Genomic DNA, 16,674 nt, shown 5'->3' with positions numbered 1-16,674 from the left:
AGGTCTACACTCGGTGATTGATCCCCCTTCCTTCGATTAACACTGCACTGCTTTGGCACCGCGGCCCATAATACTTGGAATCTTATAGTAGCCAACATGATACCAAGTTTGATTTGCTCAAGGTTGTAATCTGCCAAGTGCCCACAAGATCTGCGAATTATAAAGACTTCATGCTAATTGCGTTCTTCAACCGCGGTCTCGCCTATCTGACAGGTCACTGCGGTAAGTGGATAAATCTGCACGTCCATCGTAGGATCATACATCCTCCATGGTTCTCTAATGCCATTGAACACAAGGGCTTCATTTACGATGTTGACTCCTTCTATGGCTGGACGTATTGCTGGCCTACTCCAGTCATCGTTACAAACGGCTGTTACAGCAGTATGTTACTTTCCTATGATATCATGATGGCTTGCTTATATTACTGTCAACATTGCTGAAAAAATATTCATGCTCATAACATGCTGTTCTTAAGATTGACTAAATCAAGAGCCCTTTTTTATTTGACTCCAACTTGATATGATGTTGTAGGCCGCCTGGTGTCCCTACCCTTCCTAATCCCAGAACCTTTCAAAGAAAAGCGGCATGGTAGTTGCAGGTGGTTCCTGGCTCGATCAGACAACGACGAAAGATTGATGATCGTTCGCACGTACCAGACGTGTTGTTTCGCAGAATACAATCACAGTCACTGCAAGGTCTTTGAGCAGGATCCCAGCTTCTCTGGGCCTTCAGGAATTTTTGACTAGAGGCTGGTAAGTAGCCTTGGTACACGCTCTCTGTTTGTCGGACTGAATTATCCGATTAACCAGGAGATAACCGACGACAAGGATCATGATGGCAGCGCGGTTTCGTCCAGCAGGCAAAACTGTGTGTACACAGCGTACCATGCGTCTCTGCATGCACCATACCCTGATATGTGCCACCACACTCTGCAGCCTAAAGTAGGAGAGAGGGTCGCAAGTATCAGACTTCGACCTGCTGGCTGGAGTTTCCCCCGTCAGGCACCCATCTGGTTCAAGCCGTCAGCCAATCTCCACAGCTTAATAAATAGTAACATCTAAGTGAGCCAGTTAGTTAGATGCGTACACTTGGTGTAGTAGGATCTTTATTTAGTTTGATGCATACACTTGTTCTTTTTTGGTATCCCTTTTTTAATGATGGCTGATGTTTGGTTTGGAAGAGAGAGCTGCGTCTTCACTCTTCTGGCCTGCTTACTGCTTCTGTTGCACCCCCAGCCCTAGTTGCTGCTGCTGTTTTCAATGTACAATCAGTAGTATATTTCGTCTGTTGGTTGAATAAATTTGTTGTTAGAACGACAAACACAATGTTTTGGAAGTCGTTGCATGGTTCGATCCTTTAGTGCCCCGTACCGTATGTAGCGCATACTATTTTTCGTACGGAACACATTTTCCACTTGTTGATAACATGCAGCCCACTGATGAAGGCACAATAGAGAAGCCCATAATTAACTGGAAGGGAGGCTCTCACATGAATCCGGCCCAGGTACATGCTCATGGCCCCCTAAACATAAATAAGTAAATAAGTAAATAAATAAAGCTAAATGCTCATGCACCAGTTCTTTGGGAAAATAGGTAGCCCAGTATTTCTTTTTGAAGAATACCCAAGCTAGGCCTATTTGTTTTCTCCGAATTACCGGGCTGCAAATCTTTCAAGACGAGGAGGGATGCATTCCAGCCTGGCTTAAGAGTATGGTCAATGTCTGTTAAAAGTAATATCAAAAGGGTTGAAAATTCCAAAAAATTTATAGCAAATGGGATATAAGTTTCTTTTTTTGTTTTTGTTCTTCACTGATATCTTATACGTATTTCATTGGATTTAACATGACATAGTACTAATTTATTTTTAAATTTGTTTTAGTATGGCTATTAATTTTTGGATTAAGAATATTTCGTTCCCCAGCAAAAATTTGTGAATTTTCAAATTTCCCACATATTTAGTTAATTTTTTTACCCTGGTACTGACCAGAAAATGGCCAGCAATTCTAAAAATGGAAAACGGGATGCAATAAACTCCATATGAATTAGAAAATGAGTAAAAATTATAAAAATAATAGCAAATGGGCTGTACACGCCACAGATTTCGAGGCTGACTTGTTTACGCAAGGCTTTGTCAATGAACACACAATTCTAGCAGCAATGACTATTGGATGTCCATCCAACAGCCGACATGCTTCTTCAATCTCTGATCTTCCTGCTCCAGCTGCCTAAACTAGCGCCGGCGGGACTGCCTGCTCCGTCCTCTTATGGCATGTTGTGATGCTGCGCAGGCTTCCCCGGCCCACCCTACTCCCTCCGCTGGCCTGGCCGCACACAATCAACTGCCTCCTTATTACGCGAAAAAATGATTCCTCCCACTGACATCTGGGGCGCACCGGTTGGGAGGCTGACCTGTGGGCCTACTAAGTTGACGCGTACGCAGGGCTTGTCAACTTAGTCAACAAATGATTCTAGCAGCAGTAACCATTGGATTTGAATCAAACGGTCCTGCTGCTTCTTCAATCGCTGCTGTTCTTGCACCAGCCGCCCAAACCAGCGCCGAGGAGACCGCCTGCTCCTGCCTCCGGTGGCCGGCTGTGCTGCCGTTGAGGCCTCATCGCCCCCTACTACTCCCACCGCTAGCCAGGCCCTGCGGCGATGACAACCTCACACCGCAGCCGAACCAGTGAACCCTCGTACTCCTCTCCGCGTGGGCATCCACTACCGCGTCTTCCCCGGCTCCGCGTCGTCCCCTTCCTAGGCCTCGCCGTCGTCCACCTCCTTTGTGCTCTCGGCGTGGCGTGGTCAACGTGGTCAACGACATTCCATCGGAAGAGTACTGTACGTGCAGAGGCTGACAGCTGGGTCCACGGCCACAGCCCAGGTTTTTTTGTGATTTGCCAAGTAAGTCACTTTGTCATGCCTGTTGGGCTGCAAATCTTTCAAGACGAGGAGAGCTTTCATTCGGCTGGCCGAGAAAATGGCCCATCAGTAATGAGAAATGGGGTGTACATTTTTAAAACACATCAAACCGACAATTAGTTTCAAATATCTTTTTTTTCATTTCAAGATTTTAAATTACATTAATTTTTATGCGTGGAGAATTTGTTGGATTTTATATTGATATACATTTATTTTTAAAATCAGCTTGAATGTGAGTTGAAATTTTGGGATTAAAAACAGTTCGGACCGCACCGAAATATGCAAAATTTCGTATAATTTTTTAACCGTGACCACAATATGAGCTGTAATGCTAACAAAAAGAATATGGGCTCCAAAAAACCTTAATAATTAGCAAATGGGCTGTAAATTATTAGAAATAATGGCAGATGGGTTGTATGCTGTTTTCCACAGATTTGAGGCTTTCCTAAAAAAAGGTTGACGCACAAGCAGTGACTGTTGGATGGCCATCCAACGGCCGTCGTGCTTCTTCAATCTCTGCTCTTCCTGCTCCAGCCGCTCAAACAAGCGTCGGTGGGACTGCTTGCTCCCTCCTCCCCGCGGCCGGCTCTGCTGCCGCGCAGGCCTCACCGCCCCACCGTACTCCCATCGCTGACCTAGCCATCCCTCTACTCACCCACACCTGCTGTTATTCTCCGGCGAGGGCAGACGAACCCGTAAACCCTAGTACAGTCGTACTCCCCTCCGCGTGGAAAAAAACTGTCGAGTCTTCCCTGCCTCCGTGTCGTTCCCTTCCTAGGCCTCGTCGTCGTCCACCGCCCTGGTGCTCTCGGCGCGGCCTAGTCAACATGGTCAATGACCGACATGCATCTGAAGTGGACTGTACGTGGAGAGGCCGACAGTTGGGTCCACGGCCGCACGCAAGGAAATGCCTCCTTATTATGCGCAAAATAATGATTTCTCCACCTGACATCAGGGACCCACCGAAAGGGCCTCTGTATTTCGCGAAAAAATGTTACCGCCGCTGACAGCTCGGACCCACCAGCTATATCTTCGCACGCAAGGAAGTGCCTCCTTATTACACACAAAAATTGAATACTCCCCCTGTTAGCTGGGACCCAGTATAGTGGAAGGCTGACTTGTGGGCCTACTAAGTTGATTGGGACGGAGGGCTTCGTCAACTTAGTCAATATGCACGATTCTAGCTCTAGTGACCGTACGATGTCCATCCAACGGCCGTAGTGCTTCTTCAACCTTTGGTCTTCTTGCTCCAGCCGCCCAAACCAGCGCCGGTCGTGCCTCGTGCTCCTGGCTCCCGTGGCCGGCTACGATGCGGCGGAGGCCTCACCGCCCCCTACTACTCCTACCGCTGGCCAGGCCATCCCTCTACTCACCCACACCCCATGTTATTCTGCGGCGACGACAGCTTCACACCGTAGCGAACCAGTGAACCCTCATACTCCTCTACGCGTGGGCATCCACTGCTGCGTCTTCCCCGGCTCCGCATCGTCCCCTTCCTAGGCCTCGATGTCGTCCACCGCCCTGGTGCTCTCGGTGCGGCGTGGTCAACGTGGTCAAGGAACGGCTTCCATCGGACATGGACTGTACGTGGAGAGGCTGACAGCTGGGTCCACGGCCGCAGCAAGGAAGTGCCTCCTTATTACGTGCAAAATAATTATTCCTCCACCTGACAGCGGGGACCCACCGGACGGGCCACCATATTTCGTGAAAAAAAACGTTTCCCCCTGACTGCTGGGACCCACCAGCTACATCTTCGCACGCAAGGAAGTGCCTGACAGTCGGGACCCACCTGGTCGAAGCGTACGTAGCGTTGTCATTCTGGTCGCGAACGTGTACATACATATATACTGGTGGATGTAGAGGCGTGCACGTGTAGTAGTAGAGGCGCGCACGTAGCATGTACACGTACGTACAGCGGCTAGGGTGCAAGAAAGAAAATACGGCCACATATGTGTACATACGGGAGGGGTCTCGAACGCCTACTCACGCATACGTACGGCCAGGGCTCGTGTACATGGCTGGGTCGGAACGGAGAAACAGCGTCGTCGTTGTGTTCATGGGGAGGCAACGGAATGCGTCGTGTTCATGGGGAGGCAACGGAATGCGTCGTGTTCATGGGGAGGCAATGGAATGCATCGTGTTCATCGGGAGGCAATGGAATGCGTGGGAGCCAACCGGCTGGGTTGAAACGGAATGCGTGGTCGTGTTCATCGGGAGGGCTTGGACAGAACAGGCGATGGAAACGAGGCCTGACGTACCGCAAAACAGAGGAAACAGACCTCCTACGTTCGGAACGGGGTCCTGTTGATCGGGAGAGGTGTGGCGTACCGCAAAACGGAGGAAACGGACCTCCTACGGTCGAAACGGGGGTCCTGTTGATCGGGAGGGGTGTGGCGTACCGCAAAACGGACGAAACGGACCTCCTACAATCGAAAAGGGGGTCCTGTTGATCGGGAAGGGGTGTGGCGTACCGCAAAATGGACGAAACGGACCTCCTACGGTCGAAACGGGGGTCCTGTTCATCGAGAGGGGTGTGGCGTACCGAAAAACGGGACTCCACGGGATACTGTTCATCTCCACCGTCGAACTCCTCCAGCCTCCACGGGCTACCGTCGACCTCCTCCAGCCTCCACGGGCTCCTGTTCATCCAGCCTCCACCGCGCGCTACTCCACCGACTACTATTCAACCACCCCTCCACGGGCACCCCTCCACACCACGGGGTCCTATTCAACCACCCCTCCACGGGCACCCCTCCACCATCTACTATTCATCCAGCCCTCCACACCACGGGGTTCTATTCATCCAGAGGCAACGCCACCGCTCACTGTTCATCCAACCCCCCCGCAACGCTCACTGTTCATCCAATCGATCGGCTTCAGTTAGCAGCAGTAGTGAAGGAATCGCTCGATCGGGTTCAGTTAACAGGCATCGATCGATCGCTCGGGTTCAGTAATGCGTAGCCTGTAGTGCAATCGCTCGGGTTCAGTTAGAGCCAACGCCTCGCACACACGCGCATACGTGTACGAGAGAAACGTGCATCACTCGGCCCTCGACCTCCCACCGTAACCGGGAACTCCCTGAAATTTTCCTCCCCCTCGCTTCTACCACGGTTTTTTACGTCATGGACGGCCCAAATAATGTCATGCAGCTGCGTCTCCGGCCCGCCCAGGACGAAAAGCCCATTTTCTATCATGATTTTTTGTCATAGAAGTAGGAGCCCACCACATCTATGATGATACCGGGTTTTGTCACAATTATCGTCATAGAAGTGTCATATGTATGATAGAAAAAAAATTCGTTCGGTCCAAAATGTCACGGATGTGTCTTTTTTTTGTAGTGACGATTCCTAAAACTTTATGTGATGTGTTAGGTTTCCGTGAATTTGATGATTGTTCCTTAAATTTGCATCTTGCGGATTCCACTATTAAGAAACCTATGAGAATAATTAATGATGTTATTATTGTTGCAGATAGGAATTGTGTGCCCATAGATTTCATTGTTCTTGATATAGATTGCAATCCTACATACCGTAATATTCTTGGTAGACCTTTCCTTAAAACGATTGGTCCAATTATTGATATGAAAGAAGGAAACATTAGATTTCAATTTCCATTAAGGAAAGGCATGGAACACTTTTCAAGAACAAAAATTAAATTGCCTTATGAATCTATTATGAGAGCCACCTATGGATTGCATGCCTAAGATGAAAATACTTAGATCTATACATGTTTTTATGCCCAGCTAGGGGCGTTAAACAATAGCGCTTGTTGGGAGGCAAGCCAATTTTATTTTTTGTTATTTCTTTTTAGGTCCTGTTTTGCTTTGAATAAATCATCTAGCCTGGTTACATGTGTTTTTGCGTTTTAATTAGTGTTTGTGCCAAGTAAGATTTTTGGGATAGCTTACGATGATAGTTAATTTGATCTTGCTGAAAAACAGAAACTTTTATGCCCAGGATATTAGTTTTAGTTTTCAACAAAAGCGCGATAAAATACTGGTTATTTTTGCAGAGGATTAATAAACGAATTATATAGGACTTCCTAATTTCTCAGAATTTTTGGCGTTACAGAAGAATTCGAAATATCCGGATTGCTACAGACTGTTCTGTTTTTGATAGATTCTATTTTTCGCATCTTATTTGCTTATTTTGATGCATCTATGGCTAGTATCGGGGGTATGAACCATGGAAAAGTTGGAATACAGTAGATATTACACCAATATAAATAAAGAATGAGTTCACAACAGTACCAAAAATGGTGATTTATTTTCTTATACTAGGAACTTAGGAGATTTTCTGTTGGAGTTTTGTGTTGTGAAGTTTTCAAGTTTTGGGTAAGGATTTGATGGACTATGGAATAAGGAGTGTCAAGAGCCTAAGCTTGGGGATGCCCAAGGCACCTCAAGGTAATATTCAAGGATGTCGAAAATCCTAAGCTTGGGGATGCCCCGGGAAGGCATCCCCTCTTTCGTCTTCGTCTATTAGTAACTTTACTTGAGGCTTTATTTTTATTCACCACATGATATGTGTCACTCTTGATCCATTGCACATCCCGGATATTGCATGTCACTCTTGATTATACCCATCTTGTATGCCTATCATATTAGGACTAACTTCATAATCAAAGCAAATTACCATGCTATTCCAAAAGACTCTCAAAATAATATAAGTGAAGCATGAGAGATCAATAATTTCTATAAAATAAAACCACCACCGTGCTCTAAAAAGATATAAGTGAAGCACTAGAGCAAAATTATCTAGCTCAAAAGATATAAGTGAAGCACATAGAGTATTCTAATAAATTCCGATTCATGTATGTCTCTCCAAAAAGGGTGTGTACAGCAAGGATGATTGTGGCAAACTAAAAAGCAAAGACTCAAATCATACAAGATGCTCCAAGCAGAACACATATGATGTGGTGAATGTAAATAAAGCCTCAAGTAAAGTTACCGATAGACGAAGACGAAAGAGGGGATGTGATACGTCTCCAACATATCTATAATTTTTTATTGTTCCATGCTATTATATTATTTGTTTTGGATGTTAATGGGCTTATTTATACACTTTTATGTTATTTTTGGGACTAACCTACTAACCCAAGGCCCAGTGCAAATTGTTATTTTTTTTGCCTATTTTAGTGTTTCACAGAAAAGGAATATCAAACGGAATCCAAACGGAATGAAACCTCCGGGAGAGTTATTTTTGGAACAAACGTGATCCAGGGGACTTGGAGTAAACGTCAAGAAATCAGCGAGGAGGCCACGAGGCAGGGAGGCGCGCCTGCCCCCTGGGCGTGCCCCCACCCTCATGGGCCCCTTGTAGCTCCACCGACCTACTTCTTCCTCCTATATATGTCCATATACTCCAAAAACATCCAGGAGCACCACAAAACCCTATTTCCACCGCCGCAACCTTCTGTACCCAAGAGATCCCATCTTAGGGCATTTTCCGGAGCTCCGCCGGAGGGGTAATCGATCATGGAGGGCTTCTACATTAACACCATAGCCTCTCCGATGATGTGTGAGTAGTTTACCACAGACCTTCGGGTCCATAGTTATTAGCTAGATGGCTTCTTCTCTCTCTTTGGATCTCAATACAAAGTTCTCCTCAATCTTCTTGGAGATCTATTCGATGTAACTCTTTTTACGGTGTGTTTTTTGAGATACGATGAATTGTGGGTTTATGATCAAGTTTATCTATGAATAATATTTTATTCTTCTCTGAAATCTTTTATGTATGATTGGTTATCTATGCAAGTCTCTTCGAATTATCAGTTTGGTTTGGCCTACTAGATTGATCTTTCTTGCAATGGGAGAAGTGCTTAGCTTTGGGTTCAATCTTGCGGTGTCCTTTCCCGGTGACAGCAGGGGCAACAAGGCACATATTGTATTGTTGCCATCGAGGATAAAAAGATGGGGTTTATATCATATTGCTTGAGTTTATCCCTCTACATCATGTCATCTTGCCTACTGCGTTACTCTGTTCTTATGAACTTAATACTCTAGATGCATGTTGGATAGCGGTTGATGTGTGGAGTAATAGTAGTAGATGCAGAATCGTTTTGTCTACTTGTCGCGGACGTGATGCCTATATACATGATCATGCCTAGATATTCTCATAATTATGCACTTTTCTATCAATTGCTCGACAGTAATTTGTTCACCCACCGTAGTACTTATGCTATCTTGAGAGAAGCCACTAGTGAAACCTATGGCCCCCGGGTCTATCTTTTATCATATAAGTTTCCAATCTATTTTACTTTTCAATCTTTACTTTGCAATCTATATCATAAAAATACCAAAAATATTTATCTTATTATTATTATCTCTATCAGATCCCACTCTCGTAAGTGACCGTGAAGGGATTGACAACCCCTTTATCGCATTGGTTGTGAGGTTCTTATTTGTTTGTGCATGTACAAGAGACTTTCATGTAGTCTCCTACTGGATTGATACCTTGGTTCTCAAAAACTAAGGGAAATACTTACGCTACTTTGCTGCATCACCCGTTCCTCTTCAAGCGAAAACCAACGCAGTGCTCAAGAGGTAGCAAAAAAGGATTTCTGGCGCCGTTACCGGGGAGATCTACGCAAAATTCAAGACATACCAAGTACCTATCATAAACTCTTAGCCCTCCCTTTACATTATTTTCCATTTGACTCTCGTTTTCCTCTCCCCCACTTCTCCCTTGCCGTTTTATTCGCCCTCTTTTCCGTTCGCCTCTTTTTCGCTTGCTTCTTGTGTGCTTGTGTGTTGGATTGTTTGTCGCGATGGCTCAAGATAATACTAAATTGTGTGACTTTTCCAATAGCAACAATAATGATTTTATTAGCACTCCGATTGCTCCCCTTACCGATGCTGAATCTTGTGAAATTAATACTGCTTTGCTAAATTTTGTCATGAATGGTCCGTTTTCCGGCCTTCCTAGTGAAGATGCCGCTACCCATCTAAACAGCTTTGTTGATTTGTGTGATATGCAAAATAAGAAAGATGTGGATAATGATATTGTTAAATTGAAGCTATTTCCGTTTTCGCTTAGAGATCGTGCTAAAACTTGGTTTTCATCTTTGCCTAAAAATAGTATTGATTCATGGAATAAGTGCAAAGATGCTTTTATCTCTAAGTATTTTCCTCCCGCTAAGATCATCTCTCTTAGAAATGATATTATGAACTTTAAACAGCTAGATCATGAGCATGTTGCGCAATCTTGGGAGAGGATGAAATTATTGATTCGTAATTGCCCTAGTCATGGTTTGAATTTATGGATGATCATACAATTTTTTTATGCTGGATTGAATTTTGCTTCTAGAAATCTTTTAGATTCGGCCACGGGAGGCACTTTTATGGAAATCACTCTAGGGGAACCTACCAAACTCCTAGATAATATTATGGTTAATTATTCTCAATGGCACACCAAAAGATCTACTAGTAAAAAGGTTCATGCTATAGAAGAAATTAATGTTTTGAGTGGAAAGATGGATGAACTTATGAAATTGTTTGCTAATAAGAGTGTTTCTTCTGATCCTAATGATATGCCTTTGTCTACTTTGATTGAGAATAATAATGAATCTATGGATGGGAATTTTGTTGGTAGGAACAATTTTGGTAACAACGCGTATAGAGGAAATTTTAATCCTAGGCCTTTTCCTAGTAATTCCTCTAATAATTATGGTAATTCCTACAAAAATTCTTATGGAAATTATAATAAGACGCCCTCTGATTTTGAATCTAGTATTAAAGAATTTATTAGTTCACAAAAGAGTTTCAATGCTTTGATTGAAGAAAAATTGTCTAAGATTGATGAGTTGGTTAGGAACGTGGATAGAATTTCTCTTGATGTTGATTCTTTAAAACTTAGATCTATTCCACCTAAGCATGATATCAATGATTCTCTCAAAGCCATGAGAATTGCCATTGATGAGTGCAAAGAAAGAACCGCTAGGATGCGTGCTAAAAAGATTGCTTTATAAAAGCGCGTTCTTCTAGTTTTGATGACAATAAGGATGAGGATCTAAAAGTGATTGATGTGTCTCCTATTAAATCTTTGTTTTGCAATATGAATCTTGATAATGATGGGACTGGAGATGAGTCAACTTTAATTAAAAGGCATCCCAATGTTTCGGAGTTTTTAGATCTTGATGCAAAAATTAATAAAAGTGGGATTGGAGAGGTCAAAACTTTACATAACAACTAGTTATAATGTACGTGCAATGCACATATATATTAGGTAGGATATTAGTTACACGTTATATTAGGTAAGATATATCTGTTGCATGTTGGTATTTGGTAAGATATCAATTACCTTTTCGCGGGAATGGTAGGATATTAATTACATGGCAGATTTCAAGGGATAGCGTTGAGTCAAAACGTGTTTATAACCAATGGAAGTGGTGGGTAATTAGATTGTTAAACGTGTTTGGTGCTCAACATTGAAGTGATTTGAACCGCTAGATAACATGATTTGACGATCGAGATGGTTTGGATCTGCCCATTTGGGTCTTTTTATATTGGTATAGATGAACCCACTATTTTGGATTTCAAGGAATTTAATTATGATAATTGCTCTTTGATAGATTGTATTTCCTTGTTGCAATCTGTGCTAAATTCTCCGCATGCTTATAATCAAAATAAGGCTTTTACCAAACATATCATTGATGCTTTAATGCAATCTTATGTAGAAAAGCTTGAATTAGAAGTTTCTATCCCTAGAAAACTTCATGATGAGTGGGAACCTACTATTAAAATTAAAATTAAAGATCATGAATGCTATGCTTTATGTGATTTGGGTGCTAGTGTTTCCACGATTCCAAAAACTTTGTGTGATGTGTTAGGTTTCCGTGAATTTGATGATTGTTCTTTAAATTTGCATCTTGCGGATTCCACTATTAAGAAATCTATGGGAAGGATTAATGATGTTCTTATTGTTGCAAATAGGAATTATGTGCCCGTAGATTTCATTGTTCTTGATATAGATTGCAATCCTACATGTCCTATTATTCTTGGTAGACCTTTCCTTAGAACGATTGGTGCAATTATTGATATGAAAGAAGGGAATATTAGATCCAATTTCCGTTAAGGAAGGGCATGGAACACTTTCCTAGAAAAAAGATTAAATTACCTTATGAATCTATTATGATAGCCACTTATGGATTGCATACCAACGATGATAATACCTAGATCTATTCTTGCTTTTTATGCCTAGTTAGGGGCGTTAAACGATAGCGCTTGTTGGGAGGCAACCCAATTTTATTTTTGTTCCTTGCTTTTTGGTTCTGTTTAGTAATAAATAATTCATCTAGCCTCTATTTAGATGTGGTTTTATGCTTTTAATTAGTGTTCGTGCCAAGTAGAACCTTTGGGAAGACTTGGGGAAAGTCTTTGCGATCTTGCTGTAAAAAACAGAAACTTTAGCGCTCACGAGATTTGCTGACATTGTTTTACTGGAGAGTGCGATTAGATTGATTCTTTTTGCAGATGATTAATAGATAATTTCCTCACGTCTAGCAATTTATTTCAGAATTTTTGGGGTTACAGAAGTATTCGAAACCTATAGATTAATACAGACTGTTCTGTTTTTAACAAATTCTATTTTTCGTGTGTTGTATGCTTATTTTGATGAATCTATGCCTAGTATCGAGGGTATGAACCATAGAGAAGTTGGAATACAGTAGGTTTAACACCAATATAAATGAAGAATGAGTTCATTACAGTACCTTAAGTGGTGATTTGTTTGCTTATACTAACGGAGCTCATGAGATTTTCTGTTGAGTTTTGTGTTGTGAAGTTTTCAAGTTTTGGGTAAAGATTTGATGAATTATGGAATAAGAAGTGGCAAGAGGCTAAGATTGGGGATTCCCAAGGCACCCCAAGGTAAAATTCAAGGACAACCAAAAGCATAAGCTTGGGGATGCCCCGGAAGGCATCCCCTCTTTTGTCTTCTTCCATCGGTAACTTCACTTGAGGCTATATTTTTATTCACCACATGATATGTGTTTTGCTTGGAGCGTCTTGTACGATTTGAGTCTTTTCTTTTTAGTTTACCACAATCATACTTGCTGTACACACCTTTTGGGGGAGCAACACATGAATTGGAATTTATTAGAATACTCTATGTGCTTCACTTATATCTTTTGAGCTAGATAATTTTGCTCTAGTACTTCACTTATATCTTTTAGAGCACGGTGGTGGTTTTATTTATAGAAATTATTGATCTCTCATGCTTCACTTATATTATTTTTACAGTCTTTTAGAACAGCATGGTAATCTGCTTTGGCTATAAAATTAGTCCTAATATGATAGGCATCCAAGATGGGTATAATAAAAACTATCATAAAAAGTGCATTGAATACTATGAGAAGTTTGATACTTGATGATTGTTTTGAGATATGAAGATGGTGATATTAGAGTCATGCTAGTTGAGTAGTTGTGAATTTGAGAAATACTTGTTCTAAAGTTTGTGACTCCCGTAGCATGCACGTATGGTGAATTGTTATGTGATGAAGTCGGAGCATGATTTATTTATTGATTGTCTTCCTTATGAGTGGCGGTCGGGGACGAGCGATGGTATTTTCCTACCAATCTATCCCCTAGGAGCATGCGTGTAGTAGTTTGTTTCGATAACTAATAAATTTTTGCAATAAGTTTGTGAGTTCTTTATGACTAATGTTGAGTCCATGGATTATACGCACTCTCACCCTTCCACTGTTGCTAGCCTCTCTAGTACCGCTCAACTTTCGCCGGTACCATAAACCCACCATATACCTTCCTCAAAACAGCCACCATACCTACCTATTGTGGCATTTCCATAGCCATTCCGAGATATATTGCCATGCAACTTTCCACCGTTCCTTTTATTATGACACACTTCATCATTGTCATATTGCTTTGCATGATCATGTAGTTGACATCGTATTTGTGGCAAAGGCACCGTTCATAATTCTTTCATACATGTCGCTCATGAGTCATTGCACATCCCGGTACACCGCCGGAGGCATTCACATAGAGTCATATTTTGTTCTAAGAATTGAGTTGTAAGTAAATGAAGTGTGATGATCATCATTATTAGAGCATTGTCCCATGCGAGGAAAGGATGATGGAGACTATGATTCGCCCACAGATCGGGATGAGACTCTGGACGAAAAATAAATATATAAAAATAAAAAAAGAGGCCATAAAAAAGAGAAAAGGCCCAAATAAAAAAAGAGAGAAAAAGAGAGAAGGGACAATGTTACTATCCTTTTACCACACTTGTGCTTCAAAGTAGCACCATGATCTTCATGATAGAGAGTCTCCTATGTTGTCACATTCATATACTAGTGGGAATTTTACATTATATAACTTGGCTTGTATATTCCAATGACGAGCTTCCTCAAAATGCCCTAGGTCTTCGTGAGCAAGCAAGTTGGATGCACACCCGCTTAGTTTCTTTTGTTGAGCTTTCATACACTTATAGCTCTAGCGCATCCTTTGCATGGCAATCCCTACTCACTCACATTGATATCTATTGATGGGCATCTCCATAGCCCGTTGATAGGCCTAGTTGATGTGAGACTATCTTCTCCTTTTTGTCTTCTCCACAACCACCATTCTATTCCACCTATAGTGCTATGTCCATGGCTCACGCTCATGTATTGCGTGAAGATTGAAAAAGTTTGAGAACATCAAAAGTATGAAACAATTGCTTGGCTTGTCATCGGGGTTGTGCATGACTTAAATATTTTGTGTGGTGAAGATAGATCATAGCTAGACTATACGATTTTGTAGGTATAACTTTCTTTGGCCATGTTATTTTGAGAAGACATATTTTCTTAGTTAGTATGCTTGAAGTATTATTATTTTTTGTCAAAATTAAACTTTTGTCTTGAATCTTTCGGATCTGAACATTCATGCCACAATAAAGAAAATTACATTGACAATTATGCTAGGTAGCATTCCACATCAAAAATTCTATTTTTACCATTTACCAACTCGAGGACGAGCATGAATTAAGCTTGGCGATGCTTGATACGTCTCCAACGTATCTGTAATTTTTGATTGTTCCATGCTATTATATTATCTGTTTTGGATGTTAATGGGCTTATTTATACACTTTTATATTATTTTTGGGACTAACCTACTAACCCAAGGCCCAATGCAAATTGTTGTTTTTTTGCCTATTTCAGTGTTTTGCAGAAAAGGAATATCAAACAGAATCCAAACAGAATGAAACCTTCGGGAGAGTTATTTTTGGAACAAACATGATCCAAGGGACTTGGAGTAGACGTTAAGAAATCAACGAGGAGGCCACGAGGCAGGGAGGTGCGCCTGCCCCCTGGGCGCGCCCCCCACACTCGTGGGCCCCTCGTAGCTCCACCGACCTACTTCTTCCTCCTATATATGTCCATATACCCCGAAAACTTCCAGGAGCACCACGAAACCCTATTTCCACCGCCGCAACCTTCTGTACCCAAGAGATCCCATTTTCGGCCTTTTCCATAGCTCCGCCGAAGGGGGAATCAATCACAGAGGGCTTCTACATCAACACCATAGCCTCTCCGATGATGTGTGAGTAGTTTACCACAGACCTTCGGGTCCATAGTTATTAGCTAGATGGCTTCTTCTCTCTCTTTTGATCTCAATACAAAGTTCTCTTTGATCTTCTTGGAGATCTATTCGATGTAACTCTTTTTGCGGTGTGTTTGTTGAGATCTGATGAATTGTGGGTTTATGATCAAGTTTATCTATGAACAATATTATATTCTTCTCTTTAATCTTTTATGTATGATTGGTTATCTATGAAAGTCTCTTCGAATTATTAGTTTGGTTTGGCCTACTAGATTGATCTTTCTTGCAATGGGAGAAGTGCTTAGCTTTGGGTTCAATCTTGCGGTGTCCTTTCCCAGTGATAGCAGGGGCAGCAAGGCACGTATTGTATTGTTGCCATCGAGGATAAAAAGATGGGGTTTATATCATATTGCTTGAGTTATCCCTCTACATCATGTCATCTTGCCTAATGCGTTACTCTGTTCTTATGAACTTAATACTCTAGATGCATGCTGGATAGTGGTCGATGTGTGGAGTAATAGTAGTAGATGTAGAATCGTTTCGGTCTACTTGTCGCGGACGTGATGCCTATATACATGATCATGCCTAGATATTCTCACAATTATTCGCTTTTCTATCAATTGCTCGACAGTAATTTGTTCACCCACCGTAATACTTACGCTATCTTGAGAGAAGCCACTAGTGAAACCTATGGCCCCCGGGTCTATATTTTATCATATAAGTTTTCGATCTATTTTACTTTGCAATCTTTACTTTCAATCTATATCATAAAAATACCAAAAATATTTATCTTATTATTATTATCTCTATCAGATCTCACTCTCGTAAGTGACCGTGAAGGGATTGACAACCCCTTTATCTTGTTGGTTGCGAGGTTCTTATTTGTTTGTGTAGGTACGAGGGACTTGCATGTAGTATCCTACTGTATTGATACGTTGGTTCTCAAAAACTGAGGGAAATACTTATGCTACTTTACTGCATCACCCTTTCCTCTTCAAGGGAAAACCAACATAGTGCTCAAGAGGTTGCAAGATGCCTTCCGGGGCATCCCCAAGCTTAGGCTTTTGGTTGTCCTTGAATTTTACCTTGGGGTGCCTTGGGCATCCCCAAGCTTAGGCTCTTACCACTCCTTATTCTAAAATCCATCAAATCTTTACCCAAAAACTTGAAAACTTCACAACACAAAACTCAACAGAAAATCTCATGAGCTTCGTT

This window comes from Triticum urartu, chromosome 2A (assembly GCF_056163025.1).
Source record: "Triticum urartu cultivar PI428250 chromosome 2A, HENAU_Tu73, whole genome shotgun sequence".
Taxonomy (NCBI): domain Eukaryota; kingdom Viridiplantae; phylum Streptophyta; class Magnoliopsida; order Poales; family Poaceae; genus Triticum; species Triticum urartu.
Note: the sequence above shows the minus strand (reverse complement) of the source record.